This window comes from Caretta caretta, chromosome 3 (assembly GCF_965140235.1).
Source record: "Caretta caretta isolate rCarCar2 chromosome 3, rCarCar1.hap1, whole genome shotgun sequence".
NCBI lineage: Eukaryota > Metazoa > Chordata > Testudines > Cheloniidae > Caretta > Caretta caretta.
In genome coordinates this window covers 27,761,812-27,781,260 of record NC_134208.1, presented here as the reverse complement: position 1 = coordinate 27,781,260, position 19,449 = coordinate 27,761,812, and the positions used below count along the sequence as shown (strand labels likewise).

Sequence of the window (19,449 nt, the reverse complement as noted above, 5' to 3'; positions counted from 1 at the left end):
TAGAAACAAATCTATTTCTATATTATGCCTTTGCCATTTTGTCAGGTTATTATATGATTATTAATAATTTATGGATTGAGCTATCATCCAAAATATGTCAGGCACTTTTGAAACAAAGAGGAAGAAACTTTCCCTATCTTGAAGGGCCATATTTATTTCTGCTGAAGTCAATGACATTTAAGTTACGCCAGGGATGTATCTGGACCATTTGTATAATGACTATTACTTTTGTATCTCTTGCTGGGATTTCTAAAGTAGAAAATCTACTTGGCTGCTATGTATGTATTCTTCCATAGGGCAGGGTGGGGGGAAATTATCCTTGTATCTTAATTGGCTAAAATCCCTGGCAGACAGTGGAAGAGGTTAACTCTGATTTGGAGGTTGTGGTAGCTCAGTTATCAGGGGAAGTTAAGAGACTAAATATCTTTGGATCTGGGCCTTAGTGTAGGTTGAAAAGATGCAAAAATATGTGCAGGTACTTTTTTTTTTTTAATGAGACAAAGCAGATGTAAGGTTGTTTCAAGAGTCAAGCCAAGGATTCCCACTTTACAGCCCCTACCATCAGGAAGGAGGAAATTGTTCTGCATTCTGGCAATCCACAGCTGCAGTAATGGCTCCTGGGGGTACATACCAGAGCAGCCCTCAGGCTGCTTGCAGTTGCGCTGAGGGCTGACTGAGGACTCAGCACAGACTAGGACTGGAGACATAAAAGTGGATTCTGCCCACCTACCCCCAACAATTAGGTCTTGTGCCAAGCAGAACTCAGGCAGACGTATATTATACAGACACACAGTAAATGTCTAAGCATTTTTTTGGCATTTATTTGGCTATCACACTGGCAAATATCATTTAAAGGAGTTGAGTTTTAAATGAGTGGATTAAGTAATCCAATAATTGAAAAATAATTAAAATTTTCAGTGACTTGGAATATTCTTAGAGTGTAATTATAACTTTATTTATGAGAATGGATGAAATATGACCAAAGCCAAACCTACTGGAGATTATATTATGCTAAAATGGACTGGATTGTTATGTTCTTTTTTGTATAACTATCTGACAAAAATATGGTGAAATGTTGTGCACAGAAAAATAGATCCTGCCAGACATCTTTAAAAAAAAAAAAGACACCCTTTGATCATTTTATGGTAGTATCAATTTTATGCACTTTTTCTCATACAAATTGCTCTTTCTCAGTGCCTCATAATCTTTCTTGTTCTGTGTTGCAATATGCATAGCTTAACATGAGGCTGAGACATGAAGGATGTTGTGAAAAGCTGGATCCTATAGAATTTTTGCAAAAGTGTAACTCCCCTTTGCAGAGATGATGAATGAAAATGAACAGTGTGAGGCTTACATACCCAGCCTGTTCAGGAAATATTTCTAAAGCACTAACAGTGCTTTGAAGCAACATGGTGTTATTTCTGTAGTTATTGCTGTAGATGTTGTTATCCTGTGATTCATAGCAATTAAACCATCCAGTATCTTGTGTTAGTGGCCCATACCATGCAAGAAGGTGGAGGATATCCCATAGTGGATAATTACCTCTTCATCAGGGAACTTTCCTCCAAACCTGTGTCAATCAGATGTTGGCTTATGCTCTGAAGCTATGAGGCTTTATATGTCTTACTTTAAAAAAGTCTGACTGATGTAACTTTATATTTTCATTATTCATATATGTGTATAGAAGTATGCTAACTACACAGGATCAAATTTCATCATGAATGTGAGATATCATGTTGACCAGACCTGAAAGTTAGGGCCAAATTTTGCCTTTGGATGCTTTGGCACAGCTGATTTTATTTTCCCTGGAAGTCATACAGACATATATGAGAAGAATATCACCTTTGGTCTTTTCTTTTGGGGCATATCTAATCACCCTGAATCATATCAAGCTGTCAGTTAAAACATGGAATCCCCCATTGATTTAGATGGAAAGCGATAAGTAACTGATGGCCTTAGCATCATGGAAATAGACGAATGAGCTGAAGTGGAAAAATAGGAAAATATTGTTCATCATCTTTGTCTTCACCTCTTTGTTTCCTCTTTAGCAGAAGAACAAACTAGAATAAATCTGATGTCAAGAATTCACAAGAGGTTGGAGACACAGAGTGAAATCCTAATCCCATTGAAGTAAATAGGAATTTTGCCATAGACTTCAATGGGGCTAAAGTTTCATCTACAGTTTATAATAAAAACCAGGAAGTTTGAGATGGCCAAGGAATTGTTATAATATTTAAATAAAGCCACATGGAAAATGTTGAGTTACTAAGGGCACATTTTTGATACTTGTGTTTTTGTTGAATAGTACCTTACCTCATGAGTAGACTACTCATGAGATAATGTGCTATATAACCTGGGTGAGGATGTCAGAATTAGGCCCTGTACTTGGTAACAATAGGCAATCAAACATTTTAAAGTGAGTCTGATAAACAGATGAGTTTGTTGTACTGAAAAGGAATGCAGCCACACAGTGTTCCACTCCTCAGAATTAAGCCCAAATCTCTACTCATTACAGGCTAAATATGTATTAAGAGAATTATGGACTACAGTAATTAATGCAATATTTTTCATGATAAATCATATAAACTTTGTAACACTTTGCTCAGTGGTGTAGAAAAAGTGTTGTCATTTGTTAAGAACATACATCAGAGACAAAAACTACATTAAAAAATAAGATTGTTGTTTAGACCCATGACAACATGGACATTCAAAATTTAAGACCAAACTTCAAGCCTCCATGCACAATGCGGGGGGCATATTAAAGAATGAGGCTGGTCCCCCGGTATGCCTAGATTGTGAATTTCAGTTACATCACAGGTTTAATCTGCAACTTTAATATCCTTACAGTTGAGTTATATATTTATTTGAATTTTGTTTCTGATTAGGCTAGGATTTAACTATTTTCTGTGAAGTCTATCCTGTGATTATTGAATACAGATTATCCTGGTTTTGGATTGAAGAGGCTAGACTACAAAGGAATTAGGTTATATTAACATTCATTAAAAGAATTATTCTCTCCAGAAGTGCAACACAAACTCATAATTGAATGGAAAAGAGACAAAACAGAAACTTGAGTAGGATCTGTGGTAGAATTACAATAGTATGTCACTCATTAGCTATATGTTTTCTTTGCAACAAATTCTATTAAAATGGTTTTCATAAACAGGAAACATTAGTATGTGCATTCAAGTCTGTGTTTGTCTTTCCCTACCAACTTTCATAGCTAGCATAGGTCACCCTTACACTTAGTAATACCCTACTCTGCAAAGAAGTCCCATTAATTCAACATGAGTCAGGTAGTAGAATCTGGCCTATAATTATCAGTGTCATACATCTGGGTCCTGATCCAACTCGTTCAAGGCAATGGGAGTCTGTCTATTGACTTCAGTAGGGTTTGGATTGGACCCCAAAGTTTTGTCATGGAGTGAATTCATATTCCATCTCATTTATGAATCATGTGGGAAGGTATTGGAACTGAAGACATTGACTTGTGGGGCCTTTTGGTTTGTGAGCTTTTAGATTCACATTTTCAATGTTCAATGAAACCATAAGGGTTAGAAATTTTCTTTATTTAACAAAATCTCAGATTCTCCTATAATCACATGACTCCAGGAGCTGTCTTTTTAAAGAAAACACCAAATTTTGTAAGACTCATGCGTAGACAAAATACATTGCATGCACAGGTACTGTTGACCTAATTTCAGAGGGTGGGGACAGGGAAAGAGGGACATCTATATCCCAGCCTCAGTCTGGCAGTAGGGGGACAGCACAGTGATTCTATCCCCTTCTACCACCTCAATGGGAGGGAGATGACGTGAATGAGAGGCTGCTGCTGCTAGTCCAGCACTACTCAGTGCTGTCTTATCCAGTGATCGGCTGTTGAGCTGATCAAAGAGAACCATTGTGTGTCTCCTGCCAGGAGCATCAATGTCCATCTTTCTGCTAGGCAGGGTGGGGGTTTCTATCTGGTGCCAGCATAGTTCCTTATTGGACTGCCCTTTCCTCCAACTGGCTCTGAGTGAAGAGCAGGAGAGTCCAGCCGGTGAAGAGAGGGCTGAGTTCTAGCCCCTACACAACACAAGCTCTACCTTCTTCCCACAAGAAGTTCTAGTGTAGGAGGCAGTTTTGGGCTCACAAGGGGCAACATGGGCTCATGGGAAAGAACTGGGGGGAGGGACACAGGCTTAGGACAGAGGCATCTGGGGAAGACTTGAACAGGGTACAGCGGTGGTTTAGTGGAAGAGGGGGATGGAGTTGGTGGAGATGTGCTTGAGGGAGGAGAGCTGGAGGGAACACAAGGGGAAAATGGGGGAAACTGAGGAAAAACGGAGGGTGAGTGATTTTGGGGAAAAGGAAGAGGTTTGGGTGAGTTGGAGGAGAGTCTGAGGGGTGTTTAAGCAGAGCCACTGGTGAAGATGAGGAGTCTGAGGTTGTGGGCGGGAGGCTGAAAGAGAGGAGTTTGGGGTGAGAGGGAGGAGAAGATGAAGTCTTGAAGGAAGGAGGTTTGGGTGGGGTTTGCTGGGAGCTGAAGGGGAGGGGAAGATTTCAGAGGGGAGGCTGATGGGTCAGGATAAGTGTGAGGATGTTTGAAGAAGAAGAGAGGGAGGAGCGTTCAGGAAGGAGGGGCATTCGAGAACAGGAGAAAGATTCAGGAAATTTGGAGGGATGATGAATGAAAAGAGGCTTGGGAAAGAAGAAAATGTGAGGGCTTTGGGGAGAAGTAAGTGAAATGTGTATTTGGGGGTCTAATGAACAGTAAGGCAGTTTGAGCAGAGAAGAGGGATGGGAGAAAGGAGAATGAGGTGGTTTGGGGGAAGGGAGGAGAGACAGACAGGTGGCCTAAGAGATACAGAACACTAGCCAAAGACTGCTGCTGGAAAAGCCCAGATGAGTATAAGATGGGATCTGGCCAAAGATGGTTAGAGATTCCAAAGAACAGCCAACACCAAAGTAAATGCTGGGATCCTTCTGTGTGTGGGCCTTGTAGCAAAAAGGTGGAAGAGCTTTGTATCTTCCTGCCTACAAATTTTGGGGCAAAATTACTCTATTGACAGGTGAACTTATGTGATGTGTCTTAAGCAAGTTTTGGAGCCACACATCCACTTATTTAGATATTTAGAATGAGGCTGGCCAGAATTTGGCTTCAACCAATGCAGCTGTCTCTGTGTATGTATTTGTGCTATCTGGCTAATCTGGTCCTTGTTTATGCTGTGATTGAATTACTTGACTGTTTCTGTTAGTATTATTTTTGTGGAGATTATCCTGTGTGTGTCTTCATTTACACTAGTGGCTTCAAAAGATCTACTTCAAATGCCCCTGAGTTTAATCTAGTATTTCTAATAATTCATGATTTATGAGAAATCACCTTTTGACTAGAAATGCTTACTTGTCAGGATCCTTCAAGTAAATGGTGGATTTTCAAATCATTCTATTATCAGTGTTATTCCATATGGAGGAATGGACTAGCCCAATAAACTACATGATCTCTGCACACATATGAGAGAGAGAGAGAGAGGGAGAGAGTCCACTCTGGCAGAAGTGACATAAAAAGAACTCCTTTTTCCATTTGTCTGTTTCTCTTCTTTTAATATTTAATTGGGGTGGGGGCAGGGGTTACAGCTACACATACTTACAGGCAAATATAGTAAATAAGAAAAAAAATATCCATGAAAAGCTTTAGAATAAAAACAGATGCTTATGAAACCAGATAAATTCTAAACACTCTGCTGGAATAATTGCATTGAATCTGGAGATGCAGGAGCCCAATCTATTGGCCCCTGACAAATTCTGGGCCTGGGCCAGATTCTGCATCCATTGAAGGCAAAAGCAAAACTTCCATTGATTTCCTTGGGAGCTGGGCCTGGCCTTACATTTTCAAGGAAAGCTGAAATAGGTACAGTCACACAAAAGTTGTTTTACATGTTGTGCTCTCACACATTCTCATAAACTTTCAAATGCAAGATGAGTAGCTGTGTGCATAGCTGGGCACTTAAATATGCAAATACCAGTTTTGTATATAAAGGTGAATCCTTGTTGCTGCAGTTCTTACATCTGAATCTGAAAAGTTGGTGCTAATTCTTTATGGTGGAGTAATCACTGAACGTATTCTGTAAAGACTTGTTCATAGGGATGAGTAAGCTGTTAAAAACAGAGAGTTTTATAGGTATCCCAAAATAGACAATATTTTCTAGAGGGGCTTTCTGTGTAAGGGTGTAACTCAATCTTTATACCCATTCAGCATGTGGCCAACCTGAATCTACTTTTTTGCCAACTATGGTGATTTTTATTTGATGTGTCCTTTGGGCACCGGAGCTATTTCACTGAGAGCTGAGTTCAGGTGACCAGACTTATTTTGCATGTCCATCAAATTTTAACAACTTTTAGTCACTACCAGTCTGAGGTGAGGGTGGAGGGGATTTCAGATTGGTGCCCTACTAGTAGAAGTGAATGTATACGATGTGCATAAGGGACTGGACATTCTGAAAGTTCACACTCATGGAATTTCCATCTAGTTCTTCCACTGGGGTAGGAAGATAGAGATTGTCCAGTGTAAAAGGCTGCCTTGAACCCACAGACTCCCGTGATCTGCCTGAAGCAATGGCATCTGTACATGGGGCCCTTTGCTTCTATACTGCTTCCTATAGAAAGTACAGACCCTTCCCCCGGCCAACCACAACTAACCTTGGTTTCCACAGTGTAGAAGAAGAAGAAGCAGACATTACTGAAGTCTGCTGTCACCTACACTCCTAGGTATTTGGGAGGCAATGTGTTGCCTCTCAGACTCCCATTCCCCTTTTGTGCCCCCCTCTCCCAAATATGAGTGGACAAAGGTTCCCATCTTCTCTTAGGTAGATAATATATACATGTAATAGTTACAAATGTAAATACGGAGGACATGAGTTTTCAAAAGAGAATTCCAATGGCAGCTGGTTACCAAAAAAAAAGGTGCGTATCAAGTCACAGTGACAAGCAATATCACAGATGATATTTCTGTATAAAGATATCATATTGGATTACCTTTCCAGTGCTAGTCATGGGTGATCAGACATGCAGTTCCTATTAGCATAAATAGAAGTTGCATGTCTAAGTCATCACAAATGGTGTTGAAATTTCATTCTGCAATATAAAGCAATAGCCCCATGAATTGCAGCAGGATCCAAAATTTCACAATCAAAGATGCAGATACAGAGCACATTCACACTATGTCAAGAACCCTAGATTTTCTGCTCCAAGGGGATACAGACAATCACTATTTGCCAGGAGAATGTGTAACATTTTCAAAAATAGCCATAGCAAAATTTTCCTCTCACATGAACATCACTTACAATTCTCCCTACAAGGTCAGCAGATTGCTTTCATTAAAACAACACAAATCGACAGTAATCTCTCCCTTTCTCTGAATTTGGATCTAGGACTAGGCACTTTTAATAGTGGTTTCCAAAGGGATACTAGTTGTAAATTATCTCACTTTCTCAGATAATTATCTGCTTCTGGAGTACTGTGTCCAGTTTTGGGCCCCACGCTACAGGAAGGATGTGGACAAATTGGAAAGCATCCAGCGGAGGGCAACAAAAATGATTATGGGACTGGAACACATGATTTATGAGTAGAGGCTGAGGGAACTGGGATTGTTTAGTCTGCAGAAGAGAAGAATGAGGGGGGATTTGATAGATGCTTTCAGCTACCTGAAAGGGGGTTCCAAAGAGGATGGATCTAGACTGTTCTCAGTGGTAGCAGATGACAGAACAAGGAGTAAAAAGAAAAGGAGTACTTGTGGCACCTTAGAGACTAACCAATTAAGTACTCCTTTTCTTTTTGCAAATACAGACTAACACGGCTGTTACTCTAGAACAAGGAGTAATGGTCTCAAGTTGCAGTGGGGAGGTTTAGGTTGGATATTAGGAAAAGCTTTTCACTAGGGGGGTGGTGAAGCACTGGAATGCGTTACCTAGGGAGGTGGTAGAATCTCCTTCCTTTGAGGTTTTTAATGCCAGGCTTGAAAAAGCCCTGGCTGGGATGATTTAGTTGGAGATTGGTCCTGTTTTGAGCAGGGGGTTGGACTAGATGACCTCCTGAGGACCCTTCCAACTCTGATATTCTATGATTCTAAAACGAAGCAGTTTACTTTAAAATCCAGCTGCAAAGTTCTGCCTGGTTGGATGTTACATCTTATAGTGCTATTCCAAAACTATATGTGTGTTTCTCTATTCATCTAGATTCTTCTGCTGAACCCACCACTGAGATATCTGAGGGCCTAACAGACTTATAAAGTGCAGTATACATAAAGATGTCTTTATCTCTATATTAAGAACCAATAATAGCTCTTTTTAAAGTTGGAAGTTTTATTTCTGTTACATTAAGTCTTTTAAATTCTCTAGACCAGATGCTTACTTGGTGGAAATGGGCTTAGATCTTTGAAATAAATAGAACTGTGTGAATTTATATTGGGAATCCTCCCTCTAGCTTAAATCTCTAAACAGTACTTTCAGGTTTTCTTGCTAGTTCATATCAATTTTAGGAGTTCATATTTTGGTCTTGAAAATTGATGAAGGAAAGTATAGTATAAAAAGGCCAGTCCTGCTGTCCCTGACTCAGGTGAATAAATGCTGACTTGTGCAAGGAAAGAGTATGTGTCTGGGAGGGTTTTCGGAGTTAGGCATACAGGTTTTTTTTTTCTTTTTTCTCTTTTTTCTCTCTTTACTGTAGTACTAAGCCAGAGTCGGAGTCTGAAGCATTGCAGATTGGTGTTTTTGTAGCAGCTCCTGTTGATCAGATATTTTCTCTAAGTTTAAAAGGAGCAGAGTCTCATAGTAAACAAAAGATAACTATTGGTTGCACTGATCTATCAGGCTCTGTATTAATAATCGAAGCAGGAATATTTCTAATGGCATGCATGGTGTTCTTTTAAATCAGCAAGCTGAAGGGACCACATCTCTGGATGTAGTTGTATTTATTCTACAGCACATCAGCAAAAGTGTACAAAGGCATCTGATTTTATTATTGTAAAATGCAGAAATGACATATTTCCCAGCTACTTTTGTGAATATTTTTTTTCATTTTTACAGTAATCTGGGATTTTTCCTCTCTACAACATTTTGAGTTATGTCTACTCAGAAACCAAGAATTAAGGTAGTGATCAGCAGTCTATTATCATCTACAGTGCTTGTTAAGATTATGTTCTATAATAATTGCTTCAATAATTATATAGAAGAGTGGATTCACTACTGATTCACTAGTACCACTTCCTGCACTGTCTGAATTTTCCTGAGAAATGTTCTAGTCAGGTATTGATGTGGTCCAGTCTTGCGTTGCTTATGATATCTGATAGAGCTATATGAGAAGAATAAAGATCAGTCTTACGTACTACCCTGGTGTCATCTTCCAGCCCCAATCTCCTCCCTATGCACTTACCTGATAGGAAAGAAGGCATTGAGCAGTCTGGAAACAAGGTGATAATATTCCTTTTCACCTCTGCTTCTGGTAAAATTCCTATTCCACAGGCCTAACCAATAACCCATTTGTTAGCCATGCCTTGTCTAACTTTGTTCAACTAAATCATAATTTCCAAAACACCACTTGCAAATCCAGGCTTAAGATCCTTTTATACAGACATAAATAGCCATTCTATGGATGGCAAAATCACTGCACCTCTGTTCCAGTCATATCATGTCGAACAATAAAGCCTTAAACTCCCTGTATAACTCAAAAAATTGCCAATTTCACACTTGATTTTCCACCTGCTCCACTCTGTAGCCTTCATGCTTCTTGCCTGTCTCCATACTTTGCAAAATTAGTTTAGATCAAATTATTAATAACCCCATTTTTAAAAGGGTCTTGATATAAACCGTACCTTTCTTAAGCATGACTGTAATACTCATGAATTTTGCCTTCTTCTTGATCAGCAGCTCTTAAACTTTTCTATACTGTGACCCCCATGTCATTGCAGAAAAAACAGAACTCTTCTTCCCCCCTTCCTACTTAGCCATAAAGAAAGGAAGGTTTGATATGATAATGCCCCTCAAGATCTTGACCTCCAAATCCATTTCCTTCTAAATTGAAGTTGGCAGAGCTGAATTATATGTTATTTAGCTTTCACATATAACCCCCCCCCCATTCCCTCTGCTCCACCAAAGATGCCAGAAAAGGAAGTTACAGAAGAAAGCTTGAGCTGAATGAAAAAGGGAATGTTCTGTAATCATCAGTGAAGATGACATAATCAGTTGAGGAGTGCTTCTTGAAGTCAATATCGTGACCTGGATTTCTTGCATTAGTTCCAATTCAGAAATTATACACAATTTTGCAAAATGCTTTGCTTAAAGACATGGATGAAACTTGGACAGGGGAAAAAGTAAGATATAAGATAACATTTGAATAGTGCCTATGCATTTTAATAAAGCTGTAGTTCTATTCCTTTATTATTTATCTGTTTTAGTTAACAGGACAATGGTGAGAATCTTGTATTAGGAGGAAAATTTAAAATGTTTTTTTTTTGTTACACCTTTTCATTACTTTTTATTTTATTGTTAAAGTTTTAAGCACTGGCAACACAAAAAAGGATCAATAGATTTTAAGGCTAGAAGGAATCATAGTTATAGTCTAGGTTTCAGAATAGTAGCCATGTTAGTCTGTATCCGCAAAAAGAACAGGAGTAGTTGTGGACCATAGAGACTACCAAATTTATTCGTGCATAAGCTTTCGTGGGCTACAGCCCACTTAATCGGATGCATAGGATGGAATACATTATTTATATATATATATAAAAGTTGGAAGTTACCATACAAACTGTGAAAGGCTAATTAGTTAAGAAGAGCTATTATTAGCAGGAGAAAAAAAACTTGTGATAATCAAGATGGCCCATTTAGACAGTTGACAAGATGTGAGGAATACTTAACTTAAGGAAATAGATTCAATATATGTAATGACCCAGCCACTCCCAGTCCCTATTAAAACCCAAGTTAATGGTATCTAATTTGCATATTAATTCAAGCTCAGCAGTTTCTCATTGGAGTCTGTTTCTGAAGCTTTTCTATTGCAAAATTGCCACCCTTAAATCTTTTACTGAGTGGCCAGAGAGGTTGAAGTGTTCTCCGACCGGTTTTTGAATGTTATGATTCCTGATGTCAGATTTGTGTCCATTTATTCTTTTGCGTAGAGACTGTCTGGTTCGGCCAATGTACATGGCAGAGGGGCATTGCTGGCACATGATGGCATATATCACATTGGTAGATGTGCAGGTGAACGAGCCCCTGATGGCGTGGCTAATGTGATTAGGTCCTATGATGGTGTCACTTGAATAAATGTGTGGACAGAGTTGGCATCAGGCTTTGTTGCAAGGATAGGTTCCTGGGTTAGTGTTTTGTTGTGTGGTGTGTGGTTGCTGGAAAGTATTTTCTTCAGGTTGGGTGGCTGTCTGTAAGCGAGGACTGGTCTGTCTCCCAACCTCCGGCATAACCGAGAGCATATAATTTCATCCAGTAACTACTGGATTGAACCCAATAACCTCTGTTGAACTAGACCATTTCATTTAGAAAGACAGCCAGTTTTGATTTAAAGATTTCCACCACATGTCTAGGTAAATTATTTCCATGGCAAATTACCCTCACTTAATGTGTACTTTATTTGCAGGTTGAATTTGTCTAGCTTCACTTCTCAGGCTTTGATGAGATAAAAAATGTTAATGGTTTAGAAGAGACGAGAGGGGGGATTTTATAGCAGCCTTCAACTACCTGAAGGGGGGTTCCAAGGAGGATGGAGCTAGGCTGTTCTCAGTGATGGCAGATGACAGAAGAAGGAGCAATGGTCTCAAGTTGCAGTGGGGAGAGGTCTAGGTTGGATATTAGGAAAAACTATTTCACTAAGAGGGTGGTGAAGCACTGAAATGGGTTACCTAGGGAGGTGGTGGAATCTGCAGCCTTAGAGGTTTTTAAGGCCTGGCTTGACAAAGCCCTGGCTGGAATGATGTAGTTGGGGGTTGGTCTTGCTTTGAGCAGGGGATTGGACTAGATGACCTCCTGAGGTCCCTTCCAACCCTAATCTTCTATGATTCTATACTTCTGGGCCATGCAGTGGGCTGTGACTAAATAGCACAGTCAATCCTTGATATCCACGGTTCATAGGAAACCCACTAACAACAATGGATTTGCAGTCAGTGAGTGACTAGACCCAATCCCACAGGTAAAATATGTGCCACCTTTGTAATGTCATATATTTACATATTTTGTGAATGAATGGTTTTGTTTGACTGTGTTTCTTTGGTGCTCCAGCTTTAAAGGACCGATAGAATACATATTTTTAAAGTATATATCACCTGAAGCATTTTGCTGCCAAATTTTCAAAAGTGTGGGCCTTATTTTGGGATGCCTGCTTTAAGACATCTTAGGCACTTGGACTTTGAAGCCGCTTTTGAACTTTTGACCGTTAACATTTCCTTCCATTGACTTGTGCACACCAGAACTTTGCCTGTTACTTCCTTTTTCCCTACCCCATATTGGTGCTAGAGGATGTTTTAAAAATCAAGAATGAAACTGCATCATTTCTTATATTTAAGCATAGGGGTGTCCACAAGAGGGACAAGCAGGAGCACGCCCCTCCCCCGCAATAATTGACAGGGCACAGAGCTCCTCTAGATCTGGGGCCACGGTTGGGAGAGCAAGCTCCTCCGGGCCCAGGGGGAGAGTGTGCTTCTGCAGCCCTGGGCCATGAGGGGAAAGCGAGCTACTCTGGCCCTGGGCCGTGGGAGGAGTGGACAGCTTCTCTGGCCCCAGGGCTGTGGAAAGAACATAGAATGTGCCCCTCCAAAGCAGTCAAATTTTTATTCATGTGCATGCTCCTGCTTAAACATGAAATCTTCACCTGGTTTAATGGTGGAATAGCTGACAGAGTTCAGACACTGGATTTTTCTTATTTGCACTGCCTCTGACAATGTGACCTATGGCAAGTCACTTAACTTTCCTGAGCCTCAGTTTGCACATCTGTTAGTTTATCATTATTATTGTATTATTTACCCTGTGCCCCGAAATATGGTAGGCACTTCCCAGCACAGAGATATGATCCTTGTTCACCAAAAAGCTTAGTGTAAGCACACAAACTATGCAGGAAAGAGAGAGAGAGACAGTCACATAGTTTAAGGTGGTGGTAGGCACATATTGCCTTAGTTATGTGATTTTTTAAAAAATATTAATCATGCTACTTCTCCATCTTCCCACGAATCACGGTGCCTCAGTCTGCCTGCTTCACCATTGCAACCCCTGTTAATTCAAAAGAAAAAAGCAGCCAATCAGAGTATACACATTTCACTTGCAGTGTTCAAATAATCATAATGTTTAGCAATAAAATAATACTATAGTAAATTATATATTCACATTTTCAAGATGAATGCACTATACAGACATTTTCTATTTCTGTCTCACAGCACACCAATGAGGAAGGCCATTTTACAGACAGGGCACCAGATCCTCCACTTTAGGCGAGCTTGTCAGTTTATGCCAGCTGATGATCTGACAGGGAAATTAAGGCACAAAAGACATTAAGTGATTTGACCATGATCACACAGCAAGTCAGTGTCATAACCAACATCATCTATCACTTGCTCTGACCATTAGAAAATATTGTATCTATTGAGAAATTGTGACAATACCTACCTTTCCTCAGAGTTTGAATTTGAGACTTCATTAATTAATAAAAGGCCCAATTTGCAAAGACAGGGTCACAAAATCCTTTGGATCTTCATGTGAAATGTGCTATATAAATGCAAAGTACATTACCGTAAATGTTGGGTGAAATTCTGGATCCGTTGACTTCAATAGGGCCAGAATTTCACCTAAATACCTACAATACTGCATGCCTAAACCTTAAATATAAAATCATAAATGCAAGCTGGCTGTGTGCTTCACCGACTGATCTGTGAAAAAGCATTTCATCAATCATCATCATCATCATAATGTTGCAATATTTTGAGGACTTAAAAAATTCACAAAACAAATTGATGAATTATGGTCACAATTTTCCAAACATACTTTCACCTTTCTCCCCTTTCATGCTGTATAGACACTGATAACTCTATTATGCTGTTTCTTGTTTAACCTCCGTGTGCCTCAGTTGGGGATATTAGTTTGTACTTGCCTATATAAGCGTTTTCTCTGAGGGCTGAGTTTCCTTGAAAATATCCATTTTGAAAATGTGGCTGTAGTATCACAATCTATTACCACTCCGTTGTGATGGCTGCATATTTACCATGTTGGTAAGGCAGCAGATGTTATCTTCAATATTTGCTCCCAACTGGACTTACATTTGGCTTTTTTAATTTTGTTTTGTTTTGTTAAATTCCCCAGGCTATTTTTTAAAAATAGCTTAAAACTGAACATTTCAGGGGAGTTGCATTTATCACAATTATATTCACAATGGCCCAGATTAGGATACATTGTTCATGTTGAATAGCATTTTACGCCATGAAAAAAAACGCATTCATTCAATGGAAGTACTCATTATATAAGATTTCATTCAGTATGAGGAAGGGTTTCACAGTCTGGTACAGTTCTAGCATTCCTCTCATCGCCAGTCAATTCCCTGCCATTCTTATTTGGGAATAAACTAGTGGCTATGCAAAACTGATGATCTGGGGTTACAGAGATTAAAAACTACTTGAAAAATGGGTCAAGGGAGAAGGATTGCCATTATCTAATAATGCCTAGCAAATCTCTCTTATTTCCAAAAGGTTTTTACCTCAGAGTAGGAGCCTTATCTATAAACGATATCAGATTAATAAATAGTGGGAAGAGGATATGTGAGTTGCTTCACTATAAGTGAGGCAGGGGAAGGAGTTTGAAAAAAAATATGTGAGGAAAAGTACAGATGCAAGTTGAAGTGTAAAAAGGGACAGGCAGGCAAAAGAGAAAAAAGGAGAATATGATGCTGAAAGCAGAAAAGGGTGATTAATAATGTGCAGCTAGGAAAAGGGAATATAAAGCATTGAACTGTTCACTGTTCTCACCTTTGTATTCTAATCTTTGCAGCTTCAGTACCTAGAATTACAGTATATTTCCATGCTGCATTCTGTGTTCTTTATTCTTTCATAACCCACTCAATGTCTGCCTATACTATTATCCTTCTTGAGATCTTGGCCTCTTATTGTGTGATCCAGATTTGTCTCCTCTCATTTAGGCTCTGTCTATGGTTGGAGCTGGGGCTGTGATTCCCAGTTTGAGCAGATACACTCATAATAGTCTCTTCCAGCTAGAGCCAAAAGTAGTTGTGTAGATGCAGTAGCATAGGCAGTGGCATGGGCTTGCCACCCTGAGTATGTACCCACGGTGCCTGGGAAGGTTTGTACTCAGCATGGCTAGCCTATATGGCTGCTCACCACCATCTGTGCAACGCTACTATTTTTCATGAGCTAGCTCAACGAGAGCTAACATGAGTATGTCTATTCAAGTGGGGAATCACACACTCCTCTCCAAGCGTAGACATCCCCTCAATGTGATTCTCTATCTTCCTTTTCCTCTTTGCCCATAGATCATGTATATCAGTATATATTGCTATGTATATGAACATATATACAGTTATTATTAATAAAACTCCACAAATACCCACCCTTACCACACTTAGAATAGGAAATAGCTATACTATCTCAGACACCACTGCTGTAAATGTTGATTTATTAATGGTGATCATAAATGATATAGATATAGGTGTAGATTAGAGTGAGGGCTTTTTTCCTTTCATGTAACTTAAACATATTGAAATCTGGCATGTGTTGTTTTAATTTTCTTCATCCCTCTGTTATTTTGTTGTGGTTGTCAAAATACAATATCCCAAATACATTTCTCGTGTACCTCCATTTACTTTAGTGGAATCACACTAGGGATGGGTTTGGCACACTGTACTTAATTCTAATCTGATTAGTACATACATAGAAACAAAAGGGAAAAAATAGAACATGTATCTGTGGAGTTAGCAGCAGCCTCTGCTCAAAACTATAGTGGAGTACTCTAAAAATAGGTGAAATCTGGGTCCTATGGAAGTCAGTGGGAGTTTTTCCATTGACTTCAGTGGGGCCAGGATTTCACCTACTCTGCCCAAATGGTCACTAGAGAAGTCATTAATTCAGCGGGCCTAAGCATCAGAGTAAATCTTAATGGATCAGGCCCAGTGTAATGGCAGATATATATGTAATACCTGTGCTAGAAGAATTTTTTTTTAAAGAGTGCTCTTTGACTATAAGCAAGAGATATTTTTAGTCCCACTTACCTGTTATTGGCATACTCTGCCACCAACCTGTCAGTCAGCTTTCAACAGTGCCAGATATGCCTTTTACTTTCTGGAATAAACAACACATAAGAGCCTCCTCAGATACCTAATTAATCAGCAACTGGCTGCATAAATGTGATTTTTACATATATTTCAGCTAGTTCAGTGATCCAAAGAAACACAATCAGATATCATTGTTACTATCTGTTGGGAGCTTTGGGCCAAATTCTATGCTGATTTACATTATCTAATACCCAACTGAATTCAATGGAGTTGAATTACAGGGGTAAGACAATGCAGAATTTACTATTTCACAAAATCACACATGAGAGGACAAAACTGAATGGGAACCGTACTTGGACTCTACACTGCAGAATTTTAAGGGATGCTTTTCAGAGAACTGTAATGCACATCACACGCTGCAGTTATTGACCTAGGTATGCCACGTACTAGGTGGCATGTCTCAGTCAAATCTGCCAAGTCAAACAGATCAGTCAATACAGCATGTAAGCAGTGGTGCACTTATAAAAGGAGTAGCTCTGTACGTTATTATTCCAGTTATTTACTCCTTTTGAACAAAGGCAGCATTCAGACATTAAAAAGGTTAGAAGGCGTACTAATTCTTACACACACAAAAACTAATTAAAGGAACATTATTAATGTTGCAAAGTCAAGCACTCAAAAGTTACCAAATGCTACCATTAAGGTTGCCTGTGCAACTCTAATTTGGCCCCCTTGTGCGCATGCATTATGATGCAGTCTTTAAATACATGATCACATACTGTTTTTTCCACAGGACTCCCACCTCATTCAGTATACAGAATGGATGATGCTTACTTGATCAACAGCTATTCAATATTTTGTTTTCTCATTGTTGTTCAATGCGTGGTTCAATGCCTTATTTACTGCACACAATTCAAAAGCATGCTCTGAAGACAGATTTATTAATTCCCTATTGGTCACTTCTGTGGCACTCATCACTATAGTAACTGAGTGTTTCACAAATATTAGGGTTTTTATTTTCACAACACCCCCCTGAGATCAGTGGGTGGTATTATTGTCATTTTACGGTTGGAAAACTGAGGCACAGAGAGATTAAGGTCAAAAGTATCCACTTATTTGGGGTACCCAATTTGCAACACCTAGGATGTAATTTTTCAGAGTACATAGCATTATATAGCACTTCACATATTCGAAGCACAGTTCCCATTTACTTCATTTGCAGTTATGAGGGCTCAGCACTTCTCCATATGAGACTCCAACGTCTCAAGTCCAGCACTCAGAAATGAGGAACACACATTTAGTGACCGCCTGGGAAGAGGCAGTGGCAAACATCTGGGAGCAGCAGGGAGGGGCTGCTGGGGGTCAGGGAGGGGCATGCCGGGGGGAGTGACTCAAGCTGTTAGGGGGGAACCTCTAAATTGTGCTGCCTGCCCCAACTCTCAGCAGGCACCAGTTGTCTCTGGCAGAAGCTCCTAGCCCCACCAGCCCACCGCAGGGCAGAAGCCCCAAGGTCCTGCACACACAGTCTGGTAGGCAAAAAAGGGAGAGAGGCCATGGGGGCTCTGTGAGCCACACTTTAACTGTAAAATAGCCACATGTGGCTCGCGAGCCACAGTTTGGCCACCCTGCTATAGTACATATCAAGGCACACCAGCAATAATCATGGATACTGAGGATACAAACTATGGGTGTTGTGTATCCAGTTCAAAAAACAAAACCTTTGTTACTGTAGTTAAGGTTGAGCTAAATAGTAAGTGTATTTAAGTACTGTACTTTTTAAAATGCCCTTGGATAGGAATCAAAAACTCGATCTTTTTAATGTGGTAAATAGTGCATAGTCTCCCATTTGAAAGAGACAAAAAAGAATGGTTCTGTCTGTCCCCTGGAATGTGCATGATAGAATTATAGAAGTCAGAAATGAAAAAGACATTACATTTACTGTGCTTTATTTTGAGTCTCTTGTTTGTCTCAGAGTCTTATGACACATGAGCACAGAGTTCTCAGTCTTGCATTTCAGTTTTAGAATCTTATGTGAAGAAGTTGGCAAATGTGCAATGCAAATTCCTGAATTTTAAACACCACATGGACCAGGAGCTTAGCTGAGGTGGTGGCTCCTTCATTGTTTGAAATTCATCAGGTAGCTGTTCCAGAGCAGTTTTAGAAGGTAGGATCACAGGGATTATCTAACTCTGGAGAGCATTAATAAAACAGATGATTTTTCAGCACTTAATAGCACTGCAAGCTTCAGAGTTAGAGATCATTAAGGAGAAATAGTTCAAATATATGTGTTAATTGTTGCAACAAATGAAAATACCACCAAATAAACAGCTTTTCAAGCCTGAGAAAACTAGTGAATTATGCCAGAAGGGCTAGAAATTCTTTTATGGCGAAAAAAAAGAACTTCACTAGATAGCTGCATTGCTTTTGTTTTCAAGTAGAACATTTTAACAATGGCTGAATTCTGCCTTTTGAAAAATTCAGTTTGTTATGCTTTCCTGGCAATTTTTAGGAGGTGCTCTTCTGGTTTGGCCCTACCTTTTGTGGGATACAGTGCAAAGTATGAGCAGATGATCCATAGACAGACTGCTTTAGCTTGTGTACTATCTGGGAGTTGAGGGATTTGACAGATAGGAAGGACGAGGACACTTGTTAATACTGTTGCTGAGGGGTCAGATTTGGTTTAATCAGTTAGGAGGCAGGTTGGGGATTTATCATTGGAGGGGGTTCATCAGCTGGGATAGGGACTGGAACATATGTCACAGAGTCACAAAAGTTGCATTCAGCCCCTGGGGAGAGAGGGACAGGATGCTTGCAATATTAGTTGCAGGAAGATTCTGTTAGTTTGATGAATAGAGTTGAGATATTTGTCACAAAAGAGAGGCCCAGATTCACAAAGGTATTTAGGGGCCTAAGGGCACCCAATGTAAGCTTGTGCTTGAGTCCAGGCTCAAGGCTAATCCATCTTGCATCTACACTGCAACTGCGCTAACCCAGGGCTCAGACCCAGGGTTCCAAGACCCTGCAGGGCTGGAGGGTCTAAACCCAAGTCAAGCTGGAACCTAAGGTCTGAGCACTATTGCTTTGCTGTGTAGCCACAGCCCTGCTTGACTCAGGTCTGGGAGTCATCTGGAACAATCCCACCAATTCCATTGGACAACTTCCTTAGTCTCTCTGTCCCAACAACCTGCAATCTACACTATT

At 39.8% G+C, this 19,449-nt stretch overlaps 1 long non-coding RNA gene across 1 annotated transcript in view; it reads right to left on the bottom strand.

Moving 5' to 3' along the window:
• Positions 1-5,608: 5,608 nt before the first annotated feature.
• LOC142071504 (uncharacterized) overlaps positions 5,609-19,449 on the bottom strand; it is a 66,704-nt gene continuing 52,863 nt past the window's right edge. The window contains exons 2-4 of the long non-coding RNA XR_012667553.1: positions 16,246-16,315; positions 13,362-13,496; positions 5,609-13,247 (exon numbers count right to left, since the gene is read on the bottom strand). This is a non-coding gene — a long non-coding RNA (uncharacterized LOC142071504). The remainder of the gene's footprint in view (positions 13,248-13,361; positions 13,497-16,245; positions 16,316-19,449) is intronic.